Below are 17,474 nucleotides of genomic sequence, written 5' to 3'. Positions count from 1 at the left end.
GACCTTCCAGTCATACACTTGAGGTCCCTTCCAGTCATACAATTCTATGACTAAAGAGGACAAAATACTTTGTTGTTTTATTCTCCTTCCTCCCCATGAAGATTTGTTTTGCAAGTGATTCCTTCCATCAGCTGAGCTGGGAAAGCGGGAATAAAAATCTTTCATAAGAAATAACTTTATTGCTATGCTGCTTGGATTCTGAGGGTGAGGTTTCTAGGAATAAGTAAGAGATCCCCATCTTATTAGCCTGGGTTAGCCCTAAAGGAGATACAGAGTTTGCATATTAAAAAAGCTTCTATTCTCTGCAGAGCTTGCCTGAAACACAGAGCAATGCTGACAGGTGGGAGGCAGCTCCCAGGTGCCATCATAGGCATTGGCTCCATGGGTGCTCCGGGACTCAAGTACCCACAGAAAAAAAATAAGTGGTGCTCAGCACCCACCAGCCATAGCGGTTCCAGGCCCTAGGACTGGCCACCGATCACTTGCCAGGGTGGGCCCCGTTGGGCATGGGGGGGGAGCATCCACCAGGAGAAATAAAATCAGTGACTGTGGCTGCCAGGATGTTGGCGGTCATCCCTCCCCCAGCCATGCTGAGCTGAGAGCCCTGCTGCTCCTTCACCCTTGCAAGGCAGCCTCAAGGTCCGTTCTCTGTTCCTTTCTCATGGGCTCCCCCTGCCCTCCCTGGGTTGTGCAGTGGAGGGTCCAGCTCTCTGATTAGATGGCAGTTGAGTATCTTCAAAAGTTGCAGTCATTCTACTGAGACAGCCCACCAAAGGAGCTAATTATGCAGTTTCTGTGCTCGTGTGTCCTCATGAGCACCTGAGTCCCATCAACAGTACCATGACAGTTAAGAAACAAGGTGGGCAGTAAGTTGAGTGCAGCACATTCGTAGGGCTGAAGTGTTGACACTGGAGGGGGAAGGTTACTTTGACTTTGATCTGTGCACTGCAGTGTGGGTGCCAGAGTCCTAGGTTCAAACACAGGTCAAAAAAAACTTTAAACCCCTGTTAAAATGAAGAGTAGATGCTTAAGCTCCGGGTTTCCAGACACAGGTCAGGTGACTCAAGTCCCACTAATCCTAGGCTTCAGAGTGGTAACCATGTTTGCCTGTATCAGCAAAAAGATTGAGTACTTGTGGCACCTTAGAGACTAACACATGTATCTGAGCATAAGCTTTTGTGGGTTAAAACCCACTTCATTGGATGTCTGCAGTGGAAAATACAGTAGGTAGATATATATACACAGAGAACATGAAAAAATGGGTGTTTGAATATCAACTATAACGAGAGTAATCAGTTAAGGCAGGCTATTATCAGCAGGAGGGAAAAAACACTTTTGTAGTGATAATCAGGATGTCCCATTTCCAACAGTTGACCAGAAGGTGTGAATAACAGTAGGGGGGAAAACCAGCATGGTGAAATAGTTTTACTTCTTGAAATGACCCATCTACTCCCAGTCTTTTAAAAAAATCCATTACAATCTACATACCACACAGATATGCTGACAGATTGTGCCACACATTCTCAAAGAAACTGCAGAACCAGAGGCGGCTCTAGGCATTTCGCCGCCCCAAGTACGGCAGGCAGGCTGCGTTCGGCGGCTTGCCAGTGGAGGGTCTGCTGGTCCCGCGGCTTTGGTGGACCTCCTGCAGGCATGGTAGTAGGACCAGCAGACCTCCCGCAGGCAAGCCGCCGAAGGTAGCCTGCCTGCTGCCCTTGCGGCTTTGGGAGAGCACCCCCTGCGGCTTGCCACCCCAAGCACGCGCTTGGTGTGCTGGGACCTGGAGCCACCCCTGCACAGGAAACAGGGAAAGATTAAGAATGAGCTCTCAAAACTGGATACTCTCATAAAAAACCAACCTTCCACATGAACTTCTTTATGGCTGGACTTACAAAAACCAGACAAGCCATTTACAACACGCACTTTCCTTCTCTACAAAGGAAATAGGACACTAAACTATCTAAACTACTACAGGCCACAAGGAGTCACAACAGTTAACTCACCAACAATATTGTTAATTGATCCAGCTGTACTCTTAGCCCAGCAGAAGAATCTGTCCTATCTCGGGGCCTCTCCTTCTGCCTCACCATCCCCATGAACATGATACAGTTCTGTCATGACCTAAACTCCTACTTTCGACATCCCTGACTCAAGGAATATTTAGCAAACACAGCATCTCCACGTGGTTGTCTGGTGGCCCTGCAGGAGGGACCCTGCTCAGATGGTGGTGGTGGTGGTGGTCGTGTCCACAGCAACAAGCGCTGGAGCTGGGGCCCCTCACTCCCCTTGCCTCCTTTCTCTACCCCTTCCAGTGTTTGTCCGTCCCTGCTCTCATTATGGTGGGGGACACAGCGGGAGAGACCCCTCAAGCAGACCCCATTGCCCCTCCTCTACTTGGCCTCATGTCCACACACCCCCCCAGACTCCACCTCAACCGCCACTGCTGAACCACCTGCTACTGCCCCCACTGGAGCTCCAGCAGCGGTAAGTACCTGGGAGACCTCCACTGCTGCCACATCCCTTGCCCCATCTGATTCTGGGGAAGTGCCCCCACCCCACCCCTCCCCCCCCCGCAGCTGGCGGGAAAGGCCAGGGAAGGAAGAAGGGTAAGGGCCCCACTAAAAAGACCGGGCCTTCCATGACGAGCTGTCCCACTGCCACAGTCCCTCCCCACTGCTTCTTCGACCAGCTCTGTGGTCACCCCCCCACCCACTGCTATGTCATCTTTCCCGACCACAGCCTCCACTACCATCTATAGAGGCCGGGGCCCCTCCCCCACCTTGACCAGGAGGCATAGCATCCGTTGCCTCCTTGTGTCCGCCTCGCCCCATGTGGAAACCTACATGCAGGCATTGGTGAGGGTGGTGGGGCTCATGATCATCGTGGCAGCCTCCAAATTGTACGGGAAGGTGGTCTTTTTTCATAGCGTCGGAGGCTGCCACCCAGGCGGCAGTGGAGAATGGCCTTGGGGGGGGGCTGTTCATCCCCCTGGAGCCGTTGGAAGACCTGGGCATCCAGTTAGTCCTGACCACCATCCCTCCCTTCCTGCCTAATGCTGCCCTGCTGCCCGTCCTTTCTACCCTGAAGAGACCAATCTCTGCTATCAGCGCTCTGCCACTGGGCTGCAAAGACCCCACCCTCTGTCACGTCCTCTTGTTCCGCCGGCAAGTGCAGCTTCAACTGCTGCCAGCAGCATGCGATGGAGAGGCGCTCTAGGGGTCCTTCCTGATCCCCTACCAGGGGGCCCACTACTAGGTGCATTATTCTATGGGGGAGGCCTGTTGCTACCTCTGCTGGGTTATGGGACACGTCCGGAGGGACAGCCCCTTGGACTGGCACAGAGGAGCATCCTGGACCCCTGAGCCCTGGCAGGGTGCCAGCCCTGTCATCACCAGTGAACCTGCTGCCTGGTGCCCCGAGCTGCCCCTCCTCCTTGCCAGTCCACCACTGCTCCCACTCGGGCCCACAGGGTACCTCCCCCAGCACGCCCAGATGAGCAGGTGAACTCTGCCTCTGCTGCTTGCAATCTGGTGGGGCTTGTGGAGGAGGGTGTGGCAGGGATACCGCCGGGCATAGGAGAGGGCCTGCCCCAGCGGGTATCTTCCCTCCCTTGTGCTGCCCCACCATTGCCCCCCTGAGCCATTGCCCCTGCCCCCCGACCTGACCCCTGTAGCCAGTGCCCTGATAATGCCATGGAGGGCTGGACCCTAATGCAGGGGAAGCTGGGCGAGCAGAAGACTAGAGCTTTTCTCCTTCCGTCTGATGTGGAGGCTCCCTGGAAGATCAGGAAGGGGGTCACCGACACCAAGCTTTCCACCCTGCCCCCTGGCAATTCCCATTCAATGGTGCCGGCTGGGGATGACATGACAGCACCGGAGCATAACACCGTCCCTTCTCCAGAGTCCCTTCTCATAGAGGCCCCTGATGGAGCCCCTCCTGCCCCCTTACCATCTGAAGCCCCTGCAAGCCTCAAGGCAAGCCTCGCTTTGGGACCTGGTGGGGAGAACCCCAGGGTGGTGGAACATGATCTCCCCTTCATCTATGAGAAGATCAAGGCCCTGGATCTGACCTCGGTCACCCAGGGATAGGACGATCCTCTGCCAGCGGGCCTCAATCTGGGAGACCTCACCCCAGCCTCCCTTTCCCTGTGCTCTGCCCCCCAAACCATTACTTCTGCTCCCTACTTCAAGGAGCCCCTGGACTCTTCCACAAACCTGGCCGCGGATGGCATCCCACTAGTGGCCGCCGAGCTTATTTAGGCAACAGCCAGTGCCATGCGGCTGGGACTTGACTCACCAGGAGAATTCCTCGTAGTGCGGGGCAGCTCACCTCCTTCCTGGGTGGGGGTCCTATCGTCGATTCTCCAGCTACGGATGCTATGGCTATACCACCGGCCTTAGAGTAAGAGCCCAGCCACTGGGGACCCCGGTTCCGGTATCACTGCTTTCCCTGTCCCTATTCCTGCCCCCCAGCCCTGCCCCTATTTCTGATCTCTGCCCTGCCCCTGAAGTCAACCCCATCCCTATCCCCTCCACCTCCCATGATACTATTGCCGCCCCTGAGGTGTCTCCTTCCCTTTCCCAGAGGATGACCCCCCAGCAAGCAGCTTTTGTGTTTCCCTGTCCTGACCCACTAGGGGCTGCTATCTTCCGTTTGCTGCCCCCCATTGAACGGGGGATCAAAGCGGGCCACATGGTGATGGCCCATCGGGCGCCACATCAGGGGTCTGCCTCCTGCCTGCCTGTCTCGGTGGGCCACGGGGTTTTGACAGGGACCCCACCGGGGGAAAGCCATAGATTGGTGACTCCCCCCATATGCTGAGAGAGGAGCTTCAGGAATTTCTCGAGGACCTCCATAGCTCCTGCAACAAGGTACAGCTTGTACTCCAGTGATGGGGGGATTTTCATCAGATCCTCCAGGCTGCTAGGGCCCCCATGGGGGAGGGTAAAAGGACCGGGAAGGAGACCGCTGCAGCCTACCAGTGGGTCTGTGGCTTCTGTGACTCCTTGCTCACTTATGAGGTAGGTCACGGTTTGCTGCGCAGCCCAATGGGGGTCTCCTACCAGTGAGGATCCCCCCAGCCCTCCTCATGGTCCTTGTCATCTTTGCTACATTGAACACCCAGGGCTGTAGGATGAGTCTCTGCAGGTGCCAAGCGCTTTCCTTCCTTCAGGAGGAGGGCTACTCTGTGATTTTCCTGTAGGAGACCCATACGGGTCCAGCTGCCAAAGCTAGCTGGCGGCTGGAGTGGGGAGACAGGGTCTATTTTAGCCACTTCAAAGTTCATACGGCTGAAATGATGACCCTGTTCTCTCCTGACCTACAGCCCGAGGTGCTGGGGGTTGCCAAGGCTGTGCTGAGTCGTCTGCTGCACCTCCGGGTCCGCATGGAGGGGCTTGTGGTCAATTTCATCAATGTTTATGCCCTGACATCGGGCCCGGAGCGGTTGCATTTCTATCAGCAGGCATCTTCCTTCCTCGACTCCTTAGATCCTTCCGAGTGCCTGGACCTGGGTGGGGACTTTAACACCAGCCTCGAGGAGCGAGATCGCTCAGGGACCAAGCAGTGCCCGGCCACCATGGATGTCCTCTGGGAGATTATCGAACATCACTCTCTGGTGGATGTCTGGCACAACCACCGCCCAGATGATGTTCTGACATTCACTTTCATCTGGGTGGAGGCCCATCGGTTGTGCCACTCCCAGTTGGACCGCATCTACTTGTCACATTTTCACCTATCACGGGGCCACTCCTCCAGCATTTGGCCAGCCCCATTTTCAGATCACCATCTTGCCACCATGACAGCCTCTCTCTGAGCAGAGAGGCTGGGGCTGGTCTATTGACACTTCAATAACAGTTTGTTGGAGGATGCAGGCTTTGTGGCGTCCTTCTGGGAGTTTTGGCTGGCCTGGCAAGGGCAGAGGCACACCTTTACCTCTGCGCAGCGGTGGTGGGACTTGGGGAAGGTGCGCGCCCGGCTCTTCTGCCACGACTACACCCGGGGCACCAGTCTATGGAGGGATGCAGCGATAGAGCAGTTGAAAAGGGAGGTCTTAGAGCTGGAGAGGTGTCTGGCTGCCAGGCCCGAGGATCCATACCTCCACGGAGCATGCCGGGAGAAGCAGGAGGAGCTCCAGGCCTTCAAGGACCATCGGGCCTGGGGTGCCTTTGTTCGATCCCGCACCTGCCTCCTTCATGAGATGGATCACGGCTCTCGCTTCTTCTGTGCTCTGGAGAAAAAGAGGGATGCCAAGAAGCATGTCATCTGCCTCCTGGCAGAGGACAGCACCCCCCTCACGGATCCGGTGGAGATGTGCAGCAGGGCCACGGCCTTCTACGTGAGCCTTTTCTCCCTGGATCCAACTGATCCTAACACTTGCAGAGTGCTCTGGGACGGACTCCCGACGGTCATTGCGGGCAACTGTGACTGGCTAGAGCTGCCTCTCACTCTGGCTGAGTTCTCAGAAGCCCTCCACTGTACACCCACCAACAAATCTCCAGACGTGGACAGGCTGACCGTGAAGTTCTACTGTATGTTCTGGGGACCTCCATGACTTACGGAATTGGCCTCCCATCTCACTCCTCAGCATGGACTACAAAGTCACAGTGAAGGCCATCTCCCTGCGGCTAGAGTCCATGATCCACTAAGACCAGACCTACACCATTCCAGACTGCACCATCTTTGATAACCTCTATCTGGTCCGGGACCTCTTGGAGCTTGGGTATAGGGATGGTCTGTCATTCGTCCTCCTGTCCGTAGATCAGGAGAAGGCGTTCAACAGAGTGGACCACGGGTACCTCCTGAACACTCTGTGAGTATTTGGCTTCAGATCCCAGTTTGTGGGTTTTCTGCAGGTGCTGTATACTTCCGCAGAATGTCTGGTCAGGCTCAACTGGACCCTGACTGAGCCGGTCAGATTCAGGCAAGGAGTACGGCAGGGATGGCCCTTCTTGGGCCAGCTGTACACTCTGGCGATCGAGCCCTTCCTCTGTCTCCTTAGCTGGAGGCTGATGGGGTTGGTGCTCCGAGAGCTGGTGCTGCGGCTGGTCCTGTTGGCGTACACCGATGACGTGCTTCTCATGGTCCAGGACCTGTGCGACTTTGCACGGATTGAGACTTGCCAGGCCATTTACTCAGCAGCTTCCTCTGCCCGGGTCAACTGGGTCAAGAGCTCTGGTCTGGTGGTCAGAGATGAGTGGTAGGCGAGCTCCCTCCCACCCATGCTTCAGGCCATCTGCTGGAGGGAGGGTCCGCTGTGCTATTTCAGCATTTACATTTCTGCCACACATCTGTCTCCGCTGGAGAACTACAGTTTAGAGGGCAGGGTGATGGAGCACTCTGGAAACGGACAGGACTACTCCGGTGCCTCTCCCTCTGAGGGAGGATACTGGTGCTCAATCTATTAGTCCTGTCTATGCTCTGGTACCGGCTCAACACCCTGGTCCTGACCCTGGGCTTTTTGGCCAACCTCTGGTGATTCTGAAGTTCTTTTGGCCAGGAGCGCACTGGGTCTCTGCAAGGGTCCTCCACCAGCCCCTGGAGGAGGGAGGACAGGGCCTGAAGTTCTTACACATGCAGGTCCATGTCTTCTACCTCCAGGCCCTGCAGAGGCTCCTGTATGATGCAGATAGTCCAGCATGGAAAGTACTGGAGCATGCCTTCCTGTGCCACTTCTGAGGGCTCCGATACAACCGTCAGCTCCTTTATCTCCATCCAAGAGGTCTTCCACAAGACCTTTCCAGGCTGCTGGTCTTCTACCAGGACCTCCTCCAGACCTGGAAATTTCTCTCAGCAACGAGGTCCATGGTAGCCACTGCGGGGGCAGATCTCCTCACGGAGCCCCTGCTACGCAACCCCCAGCTCCGTCTGCAGGTGGTGGAGTCCCTCGTGGTGCGCCAGAGGTTGGTCCTGGCAGAAGTCACCAGAGTCAGAGACGTCTTGACTATGACCGGGGAGACTGGCTGGATCCCCAGGCCTCGAACTCCCCAGTGTGTACTTCAGGAGGTGAGAGGCATTTACCGCTCACTGCTTGGGCCTACCTCAACTGGGTCCTGCGCGAGGGCACGACCCGCCCACCCTCCACCGCAGGCCCTTCAGACTTTTTTGTCAGGCCCCTGTCCGATGGACCCATCTGGCCCCCCAGCCCCTTCACCGTGAGCCAGCTGCATGACTTTCACCTGGTTCATTTTCAGACCGCACAAAGGAGATATCTATACATGCTTATGCTGCACACCCTTCACTCCCTCACCCTCGCGTCCCGCCCCGATACCAAATGGCGGGACCTCCTGCCACCTCTGGAGGGTGAGGAGCCCCAGTGGGCCAGCCTATACTCTGTCCTGGTCCTGAGGCCCACTGGTGATATCAGTTGATGGCTTCTTCACAGGGCCGTCAACATGGGCATGTACTTGGCATGGTTTACCCCCGTTCTGGACACCTGCCCCTTCTGCGGCGTAAGAGAGACCCTGGGGCACATGTATCTGGAATGTGCTAGGTTGCAGCCCCTATTCCAGCTGCTCTTGGATATATTATTACATTTTTGGTTGCACTTTTCCTCTCACCTGTTCATATATGCGCTCCCCATCCGTGGCCCCACAAAGTCGCGGGACCTCCTTGTCTACCTTCATCTAGCCCTGGCCAAAATGGCCATCTACAAAACCAGGGAGAGGAGGTTGGCTGACAGGATTTCGTGCAACTGTGGGGCCTATTTCCGCTCCTTTGTCCATTCACACATCCGGGCAGAGTTCCTCTGGGTGGCTTCTGTGAGCTCCCTTGACGCCTTCGAGGAGCAGTGGGCACTGTCCGGGGTTCTCCACTCAGTGTCCCCGTCAAGTTCCCTTCATTTAGCCCTGTGTTTCTGTTCTTTCATTAGTTGTCCCCCACAATTATTTGGTATCACAGACCTGCAGACATGACCGGCGCTAGGGGTTTGAGCTACCTAGGTGCATGGCAATTTCGCCGCCCCATGCACTGGTCCCGCGGCTCCAGTAGAGCTGCCACTGTCCTGCCTGCAGAGGGTTGGCTGCTCACATGGCTCCGGTGCAGCTGCTGCAGTCGTCCCTGCGGGAGGTCCACCGGAGGCGCGAGCAGCCGACCCTCCGAAGGCACCACTGCGGCAGGTCCACTGCAGCTGCCTGCTGCCTCCTCCGGCAAAATGCCGCCCACCAATAATTCTGGCGCTCTAGGCGATTGCCTAAGTCGCCTAAATGCAAGCGCTGGCCCTGCCTGCGGATCCTCCCCTTAGGCTGGGGGGAGGTCCTTTAGCAGTAGGTGGGCAAAGCCCGCCCACTTCCTGGATACCAACAGGATCACTCTCCTGTAGCCATCTGGCCTGATGCCATCACAGTCCATAAAAATATTTAAGTATGTCCCTTCCAATGTCCGTGGAGGGGCAGAACCAATGACCTATTGAAAAATGGGGGTGATCAAGGGTGATGTATATAGGGTATGGGGTATTTTGCTGGGAATGTACACAATACTAGGGGACATAATTACTCTAGCACATGACCAAGTTACACATATCCATACGCTGCCATTGGCACTATGGTGCACGAATGCATCAGTGGAACTCATTGCTGTAAATAATCAAACTGGCACATATAACCTAATTCCATACCAAGTAGTCAAGCTGACTTAGACAATGCCCTATTTCTCTGTTAATATCCAATGGACTCATAATATGGACAAAAACACATGAACACTGTAGGGACAGTTCGCTGCAACTGCCAACAACTGGACACATTTAAAGTAAATTCTCCAGAATGGCATTAAAAAAATCTTTACCTTGTCTAAGGAGGAGAAGCAGTGTTTTTGGTGGTGGCCTGGATGTTGGACTATATTACAATGATCAGGGCTCTCCATGTTACTGAGAATTGTTATGGCTGTTGGCCTATTATTGAATAAACTAATCCTGCAATGTACACTGCAGCGGTAAAAGGGGGCACATACTCACAAAGCACAACCACTAATTGTAACATAGAAATAATATATCAAGTCCTCCTCTGAAGTGTAACAGATAACACGGACCCAACCTTTTTGGGCCCATCACTATGGGAAGTCTGACACACAAACTGGTATATACGTGCAGTATGGGCATACGAGGGAAGGTGCAGGACACTATATTGCACCAGGGGCAGTGGGGCAAATGGAGCACTGACCCATTCCATGGCCCTATCAGGAAATGTGCCACCATATGTCCCATGCTTCTCCCGGGATACCTGGGCAGGTGGAACACAGAAGAAAAACAAAAGGGAATGGAATGTTGGTACATAGGCCTCTTTGTTAGCCTGAGAGAGAATTTGGGTTTTGACCTTTTGATGCTCTTATATCTTATAGTAATATGTGCCAACAAAGACACTGTGTATTACATCTGCCCACAAGCAGATGGGATGAAAAGCGATAAGAGTTGGAGTAAAAAGTGCTACAGGGTATGGTGGGAGTATAATATATAAGTACACTGGAAGGCTGCCTGGTTTTTCTCTTAAGCCAAAGTCAAGCAACCAGTTAGGAAGGGCAAGGAGGAATGGGGGGCAGGCATAAGAAACACTAAAAGCCAAAGGAAAGCCTGGCCTTGGCCAGAACATGACCTCACTCCTTACCCCTCCCATGGGATACAGAAGAGGTGGGATGAAGACCCTAGACTCACGAGCCTCTGAAAGGGAACATGACCATAAGTTGCAAGGGGTGGAATTAGGGGCGTGTACTTCAGGTATATTTGGGCCTGCTAAGAAAGTGGAGGTGGGAATGGGGAACGGGGACACAGGCTCTGCGGGGTCAGAGCTGGGGAATGAGGACATGGGTAAAGTCTCTGTGGCATCAGAGCTGGAAACAGAACACTGGGAAACTGACTGCTGATGTATAGAGCTATTGCTTGCTAAGGAACTAACCCCAGTAAACATTGCGTTGCCTGCTCTTTGGACTTCTGGTCTTCTGCTTTCACTTTTAAAAATAAGACCAATGAGAACAGAAGGTTGTGTGGACACCGGGGGTGGTACGTGGATATTTGCAAGCCCACCAGTTGTTCTGGACACCAACTGTCAATGCATTAGCTTAAATTTAAGAGTGTTTTTTCCCCCACAGGTGACAGGGCTAATTCTAACAGTGACTGCTTTTGAAGAGACAGGAAACGCAGGGGCCACATGCAAAAGTTAAACTATGCTGTGATCATAGCAGATTGCAGAGAACTGGTGTCCTCTATTTCTGGATGGAAAAAAATCTCAAATTCTGCCTAAATAAGCTCTCTCCAAAGCCTCAAGGTGAGTCCACAGTGCATGATATTTGTATTGAGCTAACATCATATTACAGTCAGTCCAGTTTTACAGAGAAAGCCAGAATCTTCAGTGCAGATAGACAAAGGAATATATGGGTGTAGCAAGCTCTCTGCTCCCTCCTGAAATGGACGGCACATGTTTGCAGGTTTATATATTTGTATAGTTTGTTTATATATGTGTGTTAAAGCCAGCAGGGAGAATAATGTATTCCATTTGCTCTGCTTCCAAAATGTCTTGAAAGATCTTTGGAGCTGTGTTAGAAGAAGAAAGTAACTGAGGTGCAGCAGCCGGGGTAGGAGCTGTAATGGTATGAAGGGCAAAATGTTCTCTGCTTTCCCAAGTGAAGTGACAACTGAACCAGCTATTCAAGCCCTAGCAGTGAAGAAGGGAGGAGCGCCTGCATATTCCATCTTCCTCTTCCTTCCCTCCAGCGGGCTGGAGTGGGAACAGTCATGAGTGATGAGAGAAATAGCCCGTCTCCATGATATTCACCAAACCTACCAGGCAGCCTGTAATGCCTCCGTTTTGGAGGAATGTTTGCAGGGACTGGGGGCAACAGTGGAATGTGCACATACATTTTGCCTTAGTGAGGCCACCAGGACTGGCTCCCTAGTTAGTTCTTTTGGCTTTGTGTTTTGCAGATAAAGTAGTTTATGTTTAGAGTGGCCTGATTTGCAAAATTATCTCTTCAGCTTTCTCGTCACACATGTGATAGAGGCCCTAGAGGTTTCCACATTCCACTGTGTTAAACATTGTGCATTTGAAAATTGGTAGTGTTCGTAAAATGGCCCCTATAATGCTTACAATATGGCCACTATAATCTCATGAAATAAACAAAATAAACTTTGTCAGATTTTGCTTCAGTCTAGTGAAGGGAAGAAAGCAAAAATATTTCCTACAATTTAAGCTTCTTCATCAAGAAATGTTATCTAAAGGAAAAGTAGAATATGTATATTTTATTTTTACTAGAAGCAGAAAATTCTGAAAGCTCCCTCAGGAGGTCTTTCCTTCATTTTCTTCACTAGTGCAGCAGGCACAATATCAAATGAACATCTTGAATGTCAAATTATTCTACTCTTAAACTGCCTTTATTTTGTACAATTAAACTGCGCAGTCTCCTAGGGAATATTTTTAAGGCATTTGTATAATGAGGAAAAATAAAAACAAACCATACACATGCAGACATTGCTACAAATCTAAGATTTTGGAAGAAACTAAAATTTGTGGCTATTCATATTGCTCCGTAAGTGGGGACACCAGTTTACTGTGAATGAAAGAGCTTCATTCCATTTTCAACATTTATCTGTGTTCATTACAACCTAAAACTGCTTCTCTTTGAAGACTTTGCTACAGTGTATGGTAGTTCTCACATTTGGGACAGTTTTCCTGAGGTTCAGTCTGTATTTTCCTTCTTAATTTCAACTCAATACTTCTGGTTTTATTCTGCTGGACCAGCCTAAGCAAACCATCTCCTTTGGAGTGTGACTTTCCATTACAGTATTTCTAGAGAGTGGTCATGTTCTCATGTAGTTCAGGTTAGTCATGCTTTGCAGCTGAGCCCTATTTTTGTGTCCAGCCCAGCTCCAGTTGTCACAGTACTTAAGGAGTGTCAAAGGCAGTTGTATGCCATGTTTATGTCCCACTGCTAGCCCAGGATTATGGGAGCACAACAATGCTCCAGATGTGCCTTCTTTTCCTGGTCCTATGTTGGGGCTAGGGTGGTGGTGGTATAGATCCCGGACCTGGGGAATCCAGCTGCCTGGGGCAATCCTGAGATGACCATCTACTATGGCTTTACAGTGCCTTTGCTTTACCAGAGTATCTCATTCCCCTTTTCCAAATCCCTAGTCTGTTCTAGTCCAAGTAAAAACTTGTTTTTTATTGGAAATTCACACTGTTTGTGGACATAACTGTTTTTAGAGGTAACAATTACATGAACTATGCAACACAGATCACATTTACACCACATTATATACATTTAAATATTATCAACAGTTATTGAACATTATACACAAATCATTTTACATCATGCAACCTTAACTATGCACCCTTATTCCTGTTGCTGTTCACATTGGAATGTATGTAAAGAATTTAAGACAAGGTCAAAATAATTAGGTTTCAAGCATTTTGAGGCAGAGATTGTTTTCAGATACATTTTTGAGGTATCAAGCATGTTTGGGGAGCTACATAAATAACTTGATTCTGGATTATATTTCAGATAAACCCTATATCAAGAGAAATTACTTTTTTTATAGATTAGTTGGGAGCGATTGTTAGGAATCCTACAAAATATGGAAACATGGACAGATTGCTAAGGAGCAGTATAAAAGAATAGCATGAGCATGCAGGGATAAAATCAGAGCGGCTAAGGCACAAAATGAGTTACACTTTGCAAGAGACACAAAAAGCAATAAGAAGAGATTCTTTAAATACATTATGAACAAGAGAAAGATGAAGGAAAATGTAGGTTTCTACTTAGAAGAGAAAAAGAATCCGAGGACCAATTGTTCACATTACCTCCCACATTAATGAATATTTCAGATCTTATCCAAATACATGCTTAATTGATGGTAGGCAATTTTGGCTCCAGCTGCAGGGGCTCTCCCTTGGGGACCCTAGCGAGATCTACACTGCAATTAAACAGGGCCCAATGAGCCTGGATCAGCTGGCATGGGCCAGCCACAGGTTTTTAAATGCAGTGTAGTCATACCCTTAGTGATCTGGATTCTATTCCCAGGTCTTGCTGATGTGGCCTTGTGCAAGCTGTCACTTATCAAAGTCTATGTCTTCACTGCACGGTTGACTCAGGTGATTGGTATCCACGTCTGAGCACTTGGATTAGCCTTGCCTGGGTGTGAGCATCCCCACAGTAAAGTCCTACCCGTGTTACCGTGTTCTCAGTGTTTCTGCACTCACCCGTGTGCATCTAGGGGGATATCTCAGGGCTCTCTGTGCAGAGACACTCTAGGATTCTTTTCTAGTCAATTGTGGAAGAACTTATTTGTTCTCCAGGGGATGTGTGGGAAGGGCATTGGAGGACTATCAGCACTCAAGTGATTTTTGCCAGCATCCTCATGAGAAAGTGAATGGGTTTCAGCCTGACTTAAAACAGAGCCTGGGTTCCATCCCCAAGCTGGGTGAGCTCGCCTGGCCTTATAGCACCTCCAAACTGAGGTCAAAGGTTTTACTGGGTGGATGATGGGATGAGGGAGGTTAAGGCTCAAACCTGGGTAAGAACCTGGGTCACTGTGCAGCTTAGACATACCCTAACTGACAAATGATAGCGACCTCTGTGACGCTATGTGTAATATAATTTTGCATCGAAAGGTGCCAGGGCCAGAAAGAGTTAATTAACTCACAGACTGACCTGACCCGTGGGTTAGGGTTAGGGTTGAGTTAGATTAGGATTAGGGTTAGGGTCCCTTTAGAGACTGGTTAGGAAGATATGTAAATGAATAGAGCTTTGAAATGCAAGTCTGCATTGTTAAAGGTAGAAGGGTAGATGTTTGCTCAGGTCTTGTGATGTAGGCAAACAAGTCTTGTCTATTAGTATAGCTTTGATTCAAAGATCAAAAAAGGAATATTGATATTTAGGATGACACTTGAGGGAAATAGTATTATTGTCTATATCTCTCTTTGAAGGTTGTGGTAACCTGTATCTGAACTGTTTAATGGATAAATTATCCTGTGCTAATTACCATGATGTTTAGAAGAAGGAACGTTAAGCCTATTGTCTTCTCAGGCCAAAAGGCTGCAGGAAATATATACAAACCTTGGGACTCGATCCTTCTTCATCTCAGATCTGCTTTGGGTTTCAAGAGGACAAACCTTAAACCACAAGGACTGAGATCCCCAGTCATTGACTGGAGCCACCCTAAATATGTAAAAGCAGTAGAGAATCCTGTGGCACCTTATAGACTAACAGACGTTTTGGAGCATGAGCTTTCGTGGGTGAATACCCACTTTGTCAGATGAATGTAGTGGAAATTTCCAGGGGCAGGTATATATATGCTAGCAAGCAAGCTAGAGATAACGAGGTTAGTTCAATCAGGGAGGATGAGGCCCTGATGATGAGGTAGTTGCAATCAGGGAGGATGAGGCCCTGTTCTAGCAGTTGAGGAGTGAAAACCAAGGAAGGAGACACGGTTCTGTATGGCAACCATTCACAGTCTTTTGTTCACCCCCCTGACTATGGTTCAGATTTGCCAGATGAATTGAAGCTCAGCAGTTCTCTTTGAAGTCTGTCCGAACGTTTTTTGCTGGCAGGATGGCCACTTAAGGTCTGCTATAGCTGCTGGCCAGGGAGGTGAAGTGCCTCTACAGTTTTTGTATTTGCCATCCTAAATCTATCTGTGTCCATTATTCCTTTTTCCATAGAAGACGTCCAGTTTAACCGATGTACATAGCAGTCAAGTGCTGCATATGATGGCGTATATTACATGGTGGAACGTAAAAAATTCTGCTCCTACAACCCCTTTGACACTAAGTATTAATTGCCAGTGTATTCTTATAGTCCACGTAAATAAAAACTGGGAGGTGATGGGCCGTGGCTACTTTGCACACATTGTTTTATGCACCGCACATTAAACATTTAATTAAACACATACAATTTAAAACCCAAAACAATTAGGGCCAGTAACAGTTCATGCATAGTTGGCTGGAGACCATCCAGAAAATATGTTATAATCCAATGGTAAAGCTTATGTTTTTTCTGCAGTGGCAATCTGAACAATCCCATTTGTGTGAAAATATGAATGGTCCAGTTCCACATTTTTTTGGAAGCTATGTTACCTTTACCTTTTAACAGATGATTGGTAACTTTTGCCATCAGTCTAGCTGATGAAGAACTCAGCTATAAATCAGTGCGTAAATAGTAAGCTCTTTTGTTGTGGTTGTTGTGGCAAATATAAATGTTACTACTGGTAAACCACAGTATTTACAGTTACACTTTACATTGTCTCTCTGGTGGGATTGCTAACAACTTAAACACTTTCTTCAAGATTAACACATACACATAGCCCATTAACTACAGTAAACTTCTGGATTATCTGAAAGACAAAAAATAACATTTTTCTACCCCTTTTGGGTGGCATGATTTTTACTAAAAGATTCCTTTCTTTACAAATACCCTTGCTGATGTGCACGGCAAAACGAGGAATCTACTCCCAATTGTTTCTTGTGTTTTTTGTTGGTGTTTGTTGTTGTTCCTTTATAGGCAGGCAGTTTTAATGGCTTCTACTTTGTACAGGGTATTGAAATCTATTCCAGGTTTAGTTATTAAATTCAATAGAATGGTATTACCCTCAAGTTTCCTCTTATATAGCAAGACAAAGTTGTAGAAGTCCTTTCCTGCTCGTGTTATAGCTTTAAGTTTATTCACAGCGTAATACTGAGTAGTACACCCATATTACTTTTAAAGGATTTTCCAAAAATCAAGACACACTATCAATTGTTACACGGGGTACTACAACGTTAAATTTATTTAATGTTTAATATTAACAATAACATTAGCATAAAATCTATTAAAGTACTCTTGTTATACCATGTCCTTTTATTGCTAGGACAATTCTGTTTGCTGACCAGGCTGATGTTCATTTATTTGCAAGCTTCTTTGTGCTGGCTAGTATCCTCACCTTTCTACAGTTAGGCGTAATTTGCATTAAACACCCAGCTGGCTTTCGCGATTCAAGGCCATCAGCAGCTCAGAAGACTCTGTCCTTAACACACACGATCGAAAAAAGAAAATCCAGCCTATTGTGGCTCTTTTTTGGAGCCGATAATAGGATTGTAATTCAGCCACACATTGTTATTTGCATTTTTTTACCCCTTTCTACAATATAACGTGCACATGTCTAGAAACCTCACATTCTTTCTATACTATAACTTTTTAAAAAACATTGAGCCATATAACTTTTACATAAGGGTGTAACTGGTTGTTTGTTTCTACAGAGTTTTCATGTACACTATAAGTGACAGTCGATTACACAGAGCTATTTTAAGGCTCAGTGTTTTAACATTTGCTGTCTTTTTATTGTGCACCTCACCTCCTGGCTGTTTGCTTCAGAGGTTACTGTTAATTCTTAATTTCTTTCATTACATGCTTTTTATCTGCTGATTGTACCAGAAAAAAAACCCCAACCAAACAAAAAGACTTCAGAATCCTCCCTATTCTCAGTCTGTTCTTGATTGCCTAATTGCAACATGACT

This window comes from Chelonoidis abingdonii, chromosome 4 (assembly GCF_003597395.2).
Source record: "Chelonoidis abingdonii isolate Lonesome George chromosome 4, CheloAbing_2.0, whole genome shotgun sequence".
In the NCBI taxonomy this organism is placed as follows: domain Eukaryota; kingdom Metazoa; phylum Chordata; order Testudines; family Testudinidae; genus Chelonoidis; species Chelonoidis abingdonii.
The sequence above is the reverse complement of the archived record's forward strand: the minus strand, read 5'-3'. Positions refer to the sequence as shown.